Here is a 15,388-nt window from a genome sequence, read left to right on the forward strand (position 1 = left end):
CTGAACCCCGCCAGGCTTCTCTGTCCATGGGATTTCCCAGGCATTAATACTGGAGTGGAGTGCTGTTCTGTCCTCCAGGGGGGCTTCCCAACCCAGGGATAGAACCCACGTCTGTTGCATCTCCTGCGTTGGCCAGCAACTTCTTTACTACTAGCACCACCTGGGAAGCCCTTCCTCCTCAAGGGCTGTAGATAATATTCTGAGCCATGTCCTTTGACTGTTATTTCCACAAGATGTCTCTTTAGAGGCAGTGCCATGAGTTCTAAGATGAAGCAAACTGATCACAAATTACAGTCAGGATGAAGGGGTGTGGGAGGGGCCTCACTGGCCAAGAGCCACCCTTTCATTCTGCAGGGGTCATTGGCCAGTGACCAGGGCCAGCCTGAGTCCATCAACCTCTCCTATAAATACCTGCCATCCAGATGGTAAGGATGTTTGTCAGGAAGCGGGTGTGTGCATCAGTGTGAGAGCTAGAGGCACTTCTGGGGAGTGAGAGGAAAAAGTGGTTGACGACATACCTGTGGGTTCCGATGCAGAGATTATGAAGGAACTTTTATTTCTTACAGTCAGTAGGACACATCTCCCATGAATCATAGCTTTTTTCATCCTAATCCTTTTACTACACTATAAAAAGACCTTTGGAAATATTGCTTTTCAATAAATTGCAGTTTTTTCCTAAGCCTTAGTTACATTATTAAAAGAACTTTGGCCATAGGGAGATTTAAGGCTTTGGAAATTGGTAAGGGCTTTCTTAAAACCTGTGCGTGGCTTGCCAACAACCACCTGTCACAGTGACTCACTCCAGTGCCATGGGCGTGGTCAGCACACAGGAGGGACAGCTCTCAGGGCAGGTGTGAACCAGGGCTTCTCTCCTGCAGAACCGACCGTATGATGATCCTCGGGCATCAGTTTCTGGGCAGAGCGCCAGGGAGCGTAAAGGTGAAGACTAGACAGTGTGTCTCAGCCTCCGCCCCTCCCCATCAGTGCCCCGGCCCCTCCCCAGATGCTACCTGCCCCTATTCCCCTGGTCACCTCATGCACCCCCCTGCCCTGCGGAGGCCTTTCCTGCCTGGACCACAATAGAACCTTCCTGCTCCAGTTACCCTGAATCTGTCTCCCTCCCCCTGGGCAGAGATGCTCTGTCTCTGGGTATCTAGAGCATGTCCATCTAGCTTCCATCCTTGGGAGACCTGATCAGAGGCCTGGGAGACACCAGGGCTTGAGGGCGAGCTGGCAACCACCGGTGGTGCAGTCCCTCCCACACCAGCACCAAGACCAGCCCAGCCTCCTGCCCCCTCAAGGCCCTGAATCCCAACTCACACACCTGCCTGAAGCCAACCTGGTCAGGCCTCACCCTGCCCTCCTTTAAAAAGTTTTTCTTTCATACTGGAGTAGAGGTGATTAATTACGTGTGTTAGTTTTGGGTATACAGCAAAATGATTCAGTTATACACATACATATGTCCATTCTTTTTCAGTCTTTCCCCACGTAAGTTACTACAGAATGTTGACTAGAGTTCCGTGTGCTATAACAGCAGGTCCTTCTTGGTTATCTATTTTATACATAGCAGCGTGTCTATGTGTTAATTCCAAACTTCCAATCTATCCCTCCCTCTCCCCAACCCTTTCCCCCTGATAACCATAACTTTGTTCTCTCTGTGTGTCTGTTTCCCTTTTGTGAATAAGTTCACGTGTATCATTTCTTTTAGACTCTGCATATAAGTGTTACTGTATCATATTTGTCTCTCGTCCTGCCCTCTCTCCTCCCCCACCTCATATCTGCTCACACTGACATGCTATTTCCAGCCCCCAGGATTCCTAAACCAATACACAAATACATATGCGTCCAAGTTCCCCTTCCCCTAACACTCTCAGAAGTGAAATAAAAGTAAGTCTAGTTCTCTGCCATGGTGGAAAGTGCTAGACACTTGCGATGCCACAGAATTCAGAGAGACAAATGAACCTGTCCTGACATGATACCCGAGAGTATCTGGGAACTGAGGTCTGGCAGCAAAGGAGGAACCACCCGGCCTCTCCCCGCAACCAGAGGGGTGCCTGATCCTACAGAGAAGAGAGAAAGCCAGAAACAGCAGCACAGAAAACCCAAGACAGCTCATCTCCCTGCCAGAGTCCCTGCCTGGTGCCCACGAGGAGGCCCCATCTAATGAGAAGGTTCCACGGTGATACCCTCAGTGGAGACCCGTCAAAAGGCCAGTTCCCCCTGCCTCCTCCCCAGGCTGCTTCTGGTTACAGTGTCCCCAGCAGAGCACCTCCCCCAAGGCCTAACTGCCACCTCTCCAGACTCTGCTCGACTCCTCTCCACATTCCTTTTAATATTTCATGGCTCTCTTGAAAGAGGGAGGAGCAGCGTCTGTCTGTGCATGCTCCTTTTAATCGATTTGTTTTGGCAATTACAATTTTTTTTTTTACTCCAGAGGATGGTAAGGAGACTGCTACTTCCTGGAAAGGGAGTGTTTTGGAAGAGGGTGAAATGCCACTCGGCGCCACTTGTGGGGTCTCCCTGGAGACGCCCCTGCATCTCTGGAAAGCCAGGGTCCTTCCAGCCAAGGAGCTGATGGCTAAGACCTTGTCTGAGATGAGCGGAGGAATTGTTGGGCTCATTCAGTAGTGGCTGAAGAGGAAGTTAGACAAGGAAGTATCGGGCCACAGGCTTCCTTCTAGAGAAGGTGCAGAGAAAGACCTGTTTCCGTGAATGTGGACTGTGGCTTCCCTCAGTCCCACAGAATACACGCTGAGCTGTGGACTTCAGCCCCGTCTGCCAACAGCCAGGGAGCTGTTCATCACAGCACATCTGATGTTTTCTTCAAGTTTTCACTCCCCGATGTGGGAACGACTATTGCAAGTAACACTGATTAAGGCTTCCCTGGTGGCTCAGTGGTAAAGAATCTGCCTACAAATCCAGGAGACTCAAGTTCGATCCCTGAGTCAGGAAGATCCCTCAGAGAAGGGAATGGCAACCCACTCTAGTATTCTTGACTGGAGAATTCCATGGACAAAGGAAACTGATGGGCTACAGTCCATGGGGTCTCAAAAGAGTCAGACACAACTTAGCAACTACAATAGCAACAACAATATTGATTAATTTTACATTGTTATACTCCAGAAACTTCATAAATTCAACATGGAAATAATATCCAAAATAGAATTGGATATTCAAATATCTAAAAGTTGACTAAAAAAATATCAGGTAGAATTATGCTAAATTAAACTTGCAAGCATTTCATCTTTCCCTTCTTCCCTCCTTCCTTCCGAAGGTGACATGATACAACCTGGGTTTTCACATGGTCACTATTGCTGCTCTGAGGTCAAACCACAGAGACTGTTCCCATCACACTTGTAACCACTGTCAACTTTTAAATGTTCAATGCATAACCTGTGTCAAAGCACACAGTGGTGGCTCTGGACAGTATCTGAAATTATATAACATAGAGTCACCCTGAAGGAACTGGTGCATAAAACAAAACTATGACTTTTCTGTAAAAACAAAACAGCCCCCATCCCAGCTTTTTTCCAAAGCATAGCAGAGATTTGATTAACCTGTGGAACGTGGAGTGCTGATTAATTGAATTTTCTGATGAACTGATGGGTTAATCTGATGGAAAAACAGAGGAAAATGAAAACCATCCATGTTCCTGTCTTATTAAGAAAGTGTATAATATGCAATGCAGATCACTTTGATGATAGTTATCTTCTTCCTGCTTCAAGTTATTGTCAGAAATACCTGCAGGGACAGACAGATGGTGCACAGGCTGGGCTGATGGACAGATAGGCCTGGGGGCCACGAGGGAAATTCAGGGGAGGAAGGACCTGGGGGACATGAGGGGAGGGCAGGGACCCTGGACAGTTCTTCTGCAGAATCAGCTCCTTCAGCTGAGTTAGATAGTGAGATTCTGAGCCACCTGGAAATGAGAGGAGATGCTCTCAGATAGAAGTCTCCAGAGTCCACATCCTCAGCCAGGATTAGGGAGTAGGGGTCTGGCATCATGGGATGGGGGGTGAAAGGAGTCGGGGCTGGCGGGGATGGGGAGGCAGAGGGACCCTTGCTATCTTCCTCTCACAGCGACTCACTCATCCACCGGTACATCTCACCGTGGTCGACTCGCACCCTGTATCTGCAAGACTGTCCCTCATAAGATAAACTTGTTCTCAAGGAAAGATCTAGACCACTGGCCCAATCACCCCCAAACACAGGGTGATCTTTCCCAGAGCTCCCGTTCTGTTACTAATTTAACTCTCATCAGACACTGACATCTGACACTGAAAGTATGTGAATGCTTGATTTTTCTCCCGAGTGACCGGGTTCTTCTTGCTCCCTGCCGACCCCCAGCCGGAAGGCAGTGGAGCCCTGGGATTCAGAACCTGGAATCACACTCCCAGGCTCTGAGCAGCTGAGCCGGCACCAAGCAGCAGGTCAGCCCCCTTGACCCTGGGACACAGTGGGTGTGATGACAGGTCACGAGGCTTGCACGGCTGCTCAGATGGAAGTGACAGAAAGTATCCTGGTGACAAGCTATAGCTGCATTTACTCTTGGTTCCCTAGTAAGCAGGTTCCTCTAGCCATCAGTCTAAGAGATCTGGGCCGTGGAGTTGGGTGGATTGGAACCAACACAGGCCTGGATGTAAGGAAAAACATTAAATGCACTATTCGTGGAGCATGCCTTTCAGCCCCCTGCTGGTCCACCCTGATGTCCGGGCCAGGCAGGGGGACAGGGTGACCTATGGGCTTCTGCTCCCCAATAACCCCAGGAGGCCTGACCAGAACATTGAGACTCAAATACATGCTCAAAATTATCTTTCCTAATTTTTCCTACTTTGTGGAATTTTCAGCTAGAAATCAAGGAAGGGGGACCCTTTGGAGATGCTGTGTCAATGGATTCCGTGTCTGACCCACAGAAGAAGCCACTCACAGTCCACGCCACTGTCCAGGGGGACTTGGCTGCTCCATCGGCACCTTCATTTCTCCTCCTAAACTTTCCTTGCTTGACTTCTCAGCTGTGTAAACCAACGATAGTTTTAGGGCCGAACGGGAAGGAGGCGATGTTGATGCTGAGAGTAGACGGGTTTGATGACCAGGGCGGCGGGTGTAGCAGGTGGAGGTCATGTTATCCTGCCTTTCTGACTACACAGAGAGGCGTTGGAGTTTAACAGATCACCCAGATTCTAAAACCAAACTCAGGGCATTAGCTGTTAGCGACCTTGTTTGCTACCTCTGTTCTCCAGGTAGAGCGTAAGCAAAATACAGAAGGATTTTCAGTTTTCATTCCCTGTGTGTGCACATCCCTGGAAACCGAACTTCAACCCAGAGCTACAGTGAACATTAGTGGTGCGGGGGCCTCACGTGGCAGAAAAGTCATCCTATTTACATCTCATAAAAGCAGATTAATCCACATGCTGGGTGTCTACACAGTAAATAGCAGTACACGTTTTCACCAATTTTCCACCATTAAAACACCAAGCGAATAATCTTCTGATTGTATTGCTCTTCATCCTTGGGAACTATGGCTTACACCCACTGAATTTTCAGGAAATTGAAAGAGTGAAAAGTTGGCCATTTGTCTAAAATGAGAGTGTGTTTAAAAAAAGAGAGAGAGGGAGAGAAGAAAAGGCTCCCCAGAGACTATTTTAATGCTGTTGAGCATTTAGTAAGAAAACATTCCAAAATAACCAACATCTGTGGAACTGTGGAGCCTACAAATCTGTCACTTAATTTCAAAGGAGAAACTGGCTGAATCCAGGAGACGACACAGCGCAGCGCCCAGCCGCGCCTTCCTGGTCAATGTCGGCGTTAAAAATGCAGACACATCATTGTGAATCGCTTCTGCTGGCAGCGCGTTCACTGCAGAGGGTTTGCTCTTAACTGCTTTTCTACTGCCAGCTGGGCGAGATGGCTGAGTTTTCCCTGGTGTGTCCATGATGAAACTGGAGGCCCTGCCTGCAAGGGTTCCAACCAGCTAAGATCATGTTTGGGGAGAAGCCAAGTGCAGACGCAGCATTCTGCCTCCAAGGTCACTAAAGCGCAGGAAGTTCAGAGAGACGTTCCAGGGAAGGACAGAGTCTCAGGGTCGTCAAAGGATGCCCAGGTCGGGCGGTTCAGGTCCCACGAGTGTGGGAAGGCTCCAGAGGCCAGGAAGGCCAGTGGGTCCAGGGAGGAGGCTCCAGGCTCGACTCTCCTGCGCTGCTGGCCTCCACATTCTTTCTTTTGGGAGGCTCTCAGTGAAGATGTGCTAATTTGGTTTTGTCTTCTGACAATATTCCATATCTTTCTTCCAGAAATCCTCATTAAAATAAAATAGCACTCCAACTTTTCCAAAACTTTTTCCACATTTTTGTCTCACTCTCATAACAACATAGAAATAAATGCAGGGGGCTTATCTCCTCCAAGAGGCTCCCCACCAGGCACCTGCAGAACAGAATAGAGTGATTTAATACCCCAACCTTGGCCTCAGGACTACACAAGGGGACGCCAGGCCACGGGCACCATCCCCGTCACTCTGCTCACACTGCTCAGATGGGAGTACAAGTCTGCAGGACTCCAAATTCAGGTTTGAAAACAGAAAGAAACTTGTAAAGCAAAACAGAGTAGACGCAAGCCTAGAGACAGTGGCAAAAAATCTCAAACACAGACTCTAAAGCCCTCCACCAAAAGCAAACTTAAAAACTGAGTTATCAGTGGTGAAGAGGCATCTTCCCATGTAGAGAAGTGGTGCCCAGGATGGATGCTGGGAGCAGAGATATTCCACTGGCACTGCTCTGGGAACAGCTCACGTCGCTGGTGTCTCGGCGAAGGGTTGGCACATTTTTTCCTGTAAAAATGAGTATTCTGGGGCTCTCTGGCTCTCACAGTGGCGTCTGCCCCACTCCAATCGCAGCGAGGGGGCAGCCATGGGAAACACGTAGACAAAGGAGCCTGACTGCGGAGCGTCGTGTTTCTCCTCAAGATGAGGCAGACGCCAGATGCAGTGTGTGCCTCATGAAACCCCTTATTCATGCCTTTCATCCTTCAATCAGTGACACTGCCAAGAACAGCTTGAATTGAATTTTGGAGGATCATCGTTCAGCTTCATAAGGCCAGCACATTGGGTGAAATCTTTATTGGAAGACCAAAAACATTTGTGATTTTTAATTTTTTTTTATTTTTTTTTTATTTTTTAAAAAGATAATATTGAACGATTATCATTTATTAGCATATTCATATGCTGCTGCTGCTAAGTTGCTTCAGTCGTGTCCAACTCTGTGCGACCCCATAGACAGCAGCCCACCAGACTCCCCCGTCCCTGGGATTCTCCAGGCAAGAATACTGAGGTGGGTTGCCATTTCCTGCTCCGATGCATGAAAGTGAAAAGTGAAAGTGAAGTCTGTCAGTTGTGTCCGACTCGTAGCGACCCCATGGACTGCTGACCAGACCACCAGACCAGGCTCCTCCGTCCATGGGATTTTCCAGGCAAGAGTACTGGAGTGGGGTGCCATTGCCTTCTCCACATTTGTGATTTTTTAAAATCTTCCACTGAAATCTAACCTTTGTCAGAGAACTCTCTACAAAAGTTGTTTTCACCATGAAGGAGCTGCCATCCTGGTTGACTAGGATCAAAGATTTGAATTTACAAGTACCTCTGACTTCAACAGTATGTGAACCATGAACTTCCAGATGTTCAAGCTGTATTTAGAAAAGGCAGAGGAACCAGAGATCAAATTGCCAACATCCATTGGATAATTTAAAAAGCAAGAGAGTTCCAGAAAGACATCTACTTCTGCTTTATTGACTATGCCAAAGCCTTTGACTGTGTGGATCACAACACACTGTGGAAAATTCTTCAAGAGATGGGAATATCAGACCACCTGACCGGCCTCCTGAGAAATGTGTATACAGGTCAAGAAGCAACAGTTAGAACTGGACATGGAACAACAGATTGGTTCCAAATTGGGAAAGGAGTACATCAAGGCTGTATATTGTCACCCTGCTTATTTAACTTATATGCAGAGTACATCATGAGAAATGCTGGATTGGATGAAGCACAAGCTGAAATCAAGATTGCTGGGAGAAATATCAATAATCTCAGATCTGCAGATGACACCACCCTTATGGCAGAAAGTGAAGAAGAACTAAAGAGCCTCTTGATGAAAGTGAAAGAGGAAAGTGAAAAAGTTGGCTTAAAACTCAACATTCAGAAAACTAAGATCATGGCATCTGCTCCCATCACTTCATGGCAAATACATGGGAAAACAATGGAAACAGTGAGAGACTTTATTTTCTAGGGCTCCAAAATCACTGCAGATGGTGATTGCCACCATGAAATTAAAAGATACTTGCTCCTTGGAGGAAAAGCTATGACCAACCTAGACAGCATATTAAAAAGCAGAGACACTACTTTACCCACAAAGATCCATATAGTTAAAACTATGGTTTTCCAGTAGTCATGTTTGGATGTGAGAGCTGGACCATAAAGAAAGCTGAGCACCAAAGAATTGATGCTTTGAACTGTGGTGCTGGAGAAGACTCTTGAGAGTCCCTTGGACTACAAGGAGATCCAACTAGTCCATCCTAAAGGTAATCAGTCCTGAATATTCACTGGAAGGGCTGATGCTGAAGCTGAAACTCCAATACCTTGGCCACCTGATGCAAAGAATAGACTCATTGGAAAAGACCCTGATGCTGAGAAAGATTGAAGGCTGGAGGAGAAGGGGACAACAGAAGATGAAATGGTTGGATGGCATCACCAACTTGATGGACATGAGTTTGAGTAAGCTCTGGGAGTTGGTGGTGGAAAGGGAAGCCTGGCGTGCTGCAGTCCATGGGGTCACAGGTTTGGACACGTCTGAGTGAGTGAACTGAACTGTACCTCTGACTTCAGGCAATCTCCTAGAGCTGTAATTTCTACATCTAACTGCTGGTTTTAGAACAAGAAACCAAGTTACCTCATGGGTTGATTTCCAAAATATATATAAATGATTTTCCTAGGGTATTATAAAGGCCTGAGTTTGTTTACCAAGAACTCCTAGGTGAGTGCAACCTTTTCCTATCATTAAGAAGGAACTGAAGAGCCCTAGTGAACCAGACTTGGGGCTTCTAGTGGTTTGGTTTTTATCTTGTAATTTTGTTTTTTTTTCTTCTATGGCTAAGCCGTGTTTCAAATGATTGCAGTTGATGCATTTCTATGTTATTTAAATCTTAGATTGAGAACAATTTAAACATTTCTTGCTTAAAAAAATGAATACAAAATCAAGAACAATCTTGAAAATAAGAATATGTATTTTAAATAGTTACCTTAATGTTGATGCATTCAGTTAAACAGTTATTCTTAAAAGCTCACATACACAAAACAAAAAATTGCAAAGTATAAAATTAAGTTCTCTAAGTTCTCTGCATTTTACAGATTACCTGGAGTGTTGATTCCCATTGCCTGTTTCCATGAAAAATAAATTTATCAAGAAAAACACAAACCTGCCTTCACTACTTTAATCCATATTTGAGAAGCTCCTATTCACTTCACTTTCACTTTTATGAATCTACTTGAATTGACTTCTGGTTAGTACCAAATGTTGCTGTGGAATGTTTCCCAAGGAAGTTTTTTTTTTTTTTTTTTTTTTAGGTGAGACAGCCGATATTAAATACTATAATATCACTAACTCAGGCAATTTTTCCCCAACAAGTAACAGGATCAATTTAAAATATCCTGAATAATGACTTCGGTCTTTACTTAAACCTTTCAAAAACAGAAAGAAATGTATTTATAAGAATATGTCAGTTTTAACAAGATGTATGGCATACCTCCTAATTTGATCTTTCTTAGAGATCAAACTAGAGAATTTTTCAGGATTTAAAACTTGGGAACAGGCTTTCAGAAGTTTCAGTTGTTAAATAATTTGAAGAGAATCCTAAACTGTGCCTAACCCACCTCTGGAACCTAACTGAAGCCCTTGTGTCTAGATGCCTTGGGGGCAGCACCGCATGACCTGGGAACCAGTGGAATTACTTGTTTGTTAGTTGATTCCTTCCTGTTTGAACTTCTTTGCTTTCAGGGATATTTTTCTTTGGATGATGGTAGCAGAACAAAATGATATGCATGACAAAGGGTTTTAACACATAACGATCCCCACCAACAGGGCCACTGGGGTGGGGGAGAGTGGACAGAGGTTCCCTGGACCCACACACTGCCTTCTCAGCGTGGTTCTGCAGCCCCTTCCACTCAGTAGGGTTCACCATCAAACAGAGAAGGCTGAAAAGAGCTATCAACTGTCTCCTGCTGCTGGAAGTTGTAGGTTAAGAAATGAAGCTCCTGGGAACCAAATCAGGAAAAGCGTGGCATCATCAGGCAGCACTCCTAAACCACATGCTCCACCTTTAAGACTTTGTACAGAATGTGTCCACTACCACGTCCCTGTGAGACACGTCCTCTCAGTCACCAAGTCATTTTCTAGTAAACTCTCAAGTGAAACTTGGTCTCCACCTTTTCATCCACTGAGAGCCTTGACGTCTAAAGGAAGCATCATTTTGCAAGTCAGGGGTCAAAGGCACGGTGTGAAGAGGGCTGAGGCCAAGGGTCAAACCTCATGAGCACAACCTTGCTGCCTTAGAGCTAGATGTCTCTAAGCTCTAGAGACATCTTTAGGCAAGTCCCCTGGGGACTGAGTTGTCTGCAAGAAGGGCCACTTCCTATAGTCTCTATGAGAAATCTTAGTTGTGGAAGTTACTAAAGACCTGTGTATTAATTGTCCACCCGATATTTTATAGCCAAACAGACAACACAGCACAACAAGCTCATGCAAGATTTCAGCCTTTTTAGAGCAGAGAGGCCGGCACCTTCCACACCCACTACCCAGTACCGACCTGTCTACACGGACTGTCTCCACAGCAAGAGGTCATCAGGAAGTGTCCCTGGGCCCAGATGGAGGTAAGAGAAAGCCCTGGTCATGAGAAGAGGAAAATATATTAATAATTCTGAGTGAGTTTTAATGTTTTGGATTTTAGGATGCAGGCATGTACAATATTTCTTGAACACACCTGTTGTCTCCTTGGCCGAGTGACTTTTCTCCTCCCAGAAGAAGGGTAAGAGGGGTCCGGGGGGAGTGAACCATTAAGCCAGAAATGGTTCATCTAGTTCCTTGAAAATAAAAAACAAGCTATGTCCTCAAGGGGCACTGTCAAAGGAACTAAATATTTTGCAAAGATGGTCCTTTTTTTTTTTTTTAACTCTAGCCCTTATTTTATTTTCTTTAAAGAAGCAAACATGAACCATATAATCACAGCATACAGAAGTAGATGACGATGACCCCTACGAGGGAAAACGTAGGCACTGGTGTGTGTTTATGGGGGCATCTGAACCAATGTAGGAGCCCCAGGAAAGCTTCCGGCAGGAACGGCCCCAAGCTGAGACCAGAAGGTGGTATTAATACATGGTGGGGGGCGGGGGGGAAGATTGGCAGAGGCTCAGAGCAAACTGAGGATGGCAAGTTGAGACCCCGGTGGGAAGAGGAGGAGGAGAGGGGCCATGACAGGGAGGGTCACCCGTGGGACAAGGCCTTGGGAAGCAGTGCTGGATGGGGTCAGACCAGCATGAACTTACTCTTGGAGATTTAGGAGCCAGCTCTCCTAAGGTACTCATGTACCTGGGGGCACAAAATAGAGTGCTTGGGGGGAGGTGCCCGAACCTCAGCTGACATCCCCCCACTGTGAGCTCCACCTGAAAATAGGAAAGGCTCGGCTCTCTTCCCACGGAACAAGGACAGACACACATCCCCTCCACCCCCCGAGTGTGCGTCAGGCACTGTCACACAGCGCAGAGGTACAGGCATGTCAGTTTAGCTTCCCGTGATGCATCGGTGGCCGCATGTCCCCACAACTTACCAATCGTATCATCTAGATTTAACTGATAAACCACAGACTGAAGACGACTGTCAGGATACAAGCTCAAGAAAAATGAGGGACTCATACTCCTAACAGGAGCCACATGTGCAGGTAAGAATAGTCATCATTTCGTTTTTATGTGGACCTTTACAAATTTCATTTAAAATGTACAGGACCTGGACAACAGAATGCTCTCAGGCTTACAAGGAAGTACATCTATTCACAGAGTGTTTTAAAACATTTTGTCAATAGTGAAGTTTCATTAAAAATGCCCGTGGACATTGATGTAGATGACCAATCCATACCTGGGAGCAGGCAGCCCACCTGGCCTCAAAGACCGGCTCTCCCGCCCTCCACACCAGGAGCTCTGGCATACATAGGTGACAAGTGTGACCGCAACAGTCACTGTGGGACAAGGAAACCAAACAATGCCTGGGGTAAATCACAACGTGCCTGTCTGGAGGAATCCCCCTGCTGCCCGGCTCTTCCCACACAGGCACGACAGCAGCAGGACACCCTCCACATCCTTGGCCGTGGTCAGCCACCTTCCACCCTGAGGCAGGCCTGCTGCTCAGCTTCGCTGGATGATCACCAAGCTCCACGATGTCTCTGTGATGCCTGCTCCTTGATTTGGCTCCCGGAGCTCTGCAGTCTGAAGTCTTACCTTGTTCTGGATGGAAACCATGTTGATCACAATTGTTGCTTCTATTCTACACCCTGAATTCACTGGCCTCCATCCAAACCAAACCTCGGCCCCAGTTTCCTCAATATTTGGCCCATGTTTAAAGCCTCCCAGCCAGCCTGGCTTGGCTCTCAAGTCTCTTTACCCACATGGTACACAGCTCTGCTTTTAAAACCAGCAAGCCCGCCATTGACCACTTAAGAATCCAATAGCCTTGCCCAATTCTGTTGTATTTTCAGTACTGTTTGTTTAAAAGAAGAAAAAAGATTGTTTTGTGACTCAAATCACCTAAGCTTACTAGAACCTGAATGATCTGGGCAATCTTTTTCAAGGCTGCAACAGCTAGTCATTGTAGGTTGAGATGTGTATTCTGACACATGGAGAATATTAACAGAAATCTTCCCACCAAGTTTCTTTTAGAGCTTAATGCTGCAATTTGCTAAAGTTCTCCCTCACTTTCTGTAGAAAAGGTCATGGTCCCTTTTTAAATGAAAATACTCTAATGCTTTCCACATATTGCTTTTGTAAGAAAAAAATGCATGCATTTTTTTCAAAAAAAAAAAAAAGGAGGAACAGTGTTTGAATGTGGCAGGGCGTCATGTAGTTTGAATCCCGACATCACAGAGTTAACGTCACCTGTGAAAAATGTTGATTCTGTGAACATGTTTGCACTGTACGTGTGGGAGGAACACACCATGTGTCTTACACCCTATGAATATGACACCGGAAGTACACATGAAAGCTGGCATCTCTCTTCCACGGGCGTCCCCAGACTTGACTTCCTCTCCAGATGCAGGGCAAGTATGCCTAAATCCACGTGTTGATTCTCCATCAGCCCTGAGCACACCCTCCCTCAGATACACAAGAGGGAAAGGCTGCAGTTGTTTTCCTTTCCTAACAGTTATCACAGCACCAGGGAGATGTAAGCAGGAGATGCTGGCGGTCCGAGCTCTGGCCAGAGTCAGATCAGGGACAGGAAAGGTGTGGGGTGTGGTGGGGATGGGGGGAGCTCTTGTACATGTGCAGGGGCTGAGGCAGGGCTCTGCCAGCTGCTGGGTTCAGCCTGCAGTTTAGAGGTGAGGGGCCGAGATAAACAGTGAAAAACAGCGAGGTGTTGTTTTAGGGATGGAGGCTGCCAGGCCACCTGGCCAGAGAAGTGACGTCTTGAACCACAAGCAAGAAAAACAGAAAAGGAAGAGGCTGGGCACGTCCACGTGTGCTACAACTACAGGCAAACACCACTTTAAACAGAGACTTGGGAACAGGGGTGGGAGCAGCGCCTGCCTTAGCCTCCGAGGTGGTCCATCTGCACAAACCCAGCCTCACTGCCCATTGCTCAGCCCCGGCTCACCTCGTGATGCGGGGCATGACTAGACCTCAGCCCGTTCTCCTGGGTGAAGTTCCCGGGGTGCCGTTCTAAAGCAAGGCCTTTGTGGGTTTTGAAGCCAAGTTTCATCTTCATAAATCAGGTAGCAAGTCAAAAGGCTGATTTCTAAATTCCCTGAGGGATCCCTGAAGGAGTTCACCCCCTGGAAGGTGAACTGGAACATGTCCTGGTTAATTCACAGGCTCATCTCACTAACTCCATTTATTTATTTATCAAGTGCAGTTCATGAATCTAAGGCACCATGGATTCCCATGTGCACCCTTATTTCACAGTCCTCTAAGGAAAATACTAGGTTATACTGTCAACAACAGTGAAAGGCATCAGTGGAAAAATGCACACTGATTTACTTTTTTCTTTTTTTTTAATTTTATTGAAATATAGTTGATTTACAGTGTTGTGTTACTTTCAGATGTACATCAAAGTGATTCAATTATTTATATAATTGAAAAAAATTTCAATCAATAAAAAGAAAAACATAAATCAGTGTGCATTTTTCAGTTTGTTTTCCTTTCCTGATGTTTATCACAGCACCGAAGAGACGGCTTTTTTAAAATCCTCTTCCATTCTAGGTTATTACAAAATACTAAGTAAAGTTCCTCATGCAATACAGCAGGTCCTTGTTGGTTATCTACCGTGTATATAACAATGTGGACAAACTTGTGTCGGGTGATATATTAACCCAGGGTGTTTGCAAAAGTCTCTTTAAAAGAAAGGCTGTTTACAAATTGAGTTGCTAGATGTTCCCTCTTAGCCATATTCTCAATTCACACCTCACAGGTGCGTGGAGGCACCAGGTCTTCTGAACGGTGAAGACATGTGACAAGGATGTGGATAACAGACCAGAACATGGAAATGAGGACTGTCCCGAACATTCGAGCTGCCCAACCCCAGACGCCAGCTTTCAATTGTTGAGTACAGTCCCCTAATCTGAATCTCTAAAAAACACTTTAAATATTGTTTTCAACTTTGCCTTTCTTTCCAGGATGTGGTGACACTAGTGAAATACATGTTTCCTTTTTTTTACTTAAGGAGACTGAGTTTTCTCTATTAAAATGTAGTCACAAGACCACCACACCACCCCCCACCCCACACTCTCACATACACTACCACTCTCTCTGGTTAGTGGGCTGAAAGGTCGGGGCCGAGGTGGAGGGGTCAGGACAGGGTCTGGCAGGGGTCAGCATGCATGACTCCACACATAAGAGTGAGATAAATTTTTCCATTTAATCATCAGAAATAACATTTCATGAGTTACTATGCCTCAGAGTACAAATACGCTGACTTGAGTGTATCCTACTTTATACCTGAATGGTAATTTTTATTTTTTATACCTCCCTTTACAAAATTAAAGAAAAGGGAATGTAGGCAGCTTGCATAAATGCATATCCATTTTAACAAAATTTAAAATTAAAGTGATGAGAAAAGCAATAAAGTAATGATAGCAAGGAAGCAGCAAT

The sequence above is a fragment of the Cervus canadensis genome, chromosome 23 (assembly GCF_019320065.1).
Source record: "Cervus canadensis isolate Bull #8, Minnesota chromosome 23, ASM1932006v1, whole genome shotgun sequence".
Lineage (NCBI taxonomy): Eukaryota > Metazoa > Chordata > Mammalia > Artiodactyla > Cervidae > Cervus > Cervus canadensis.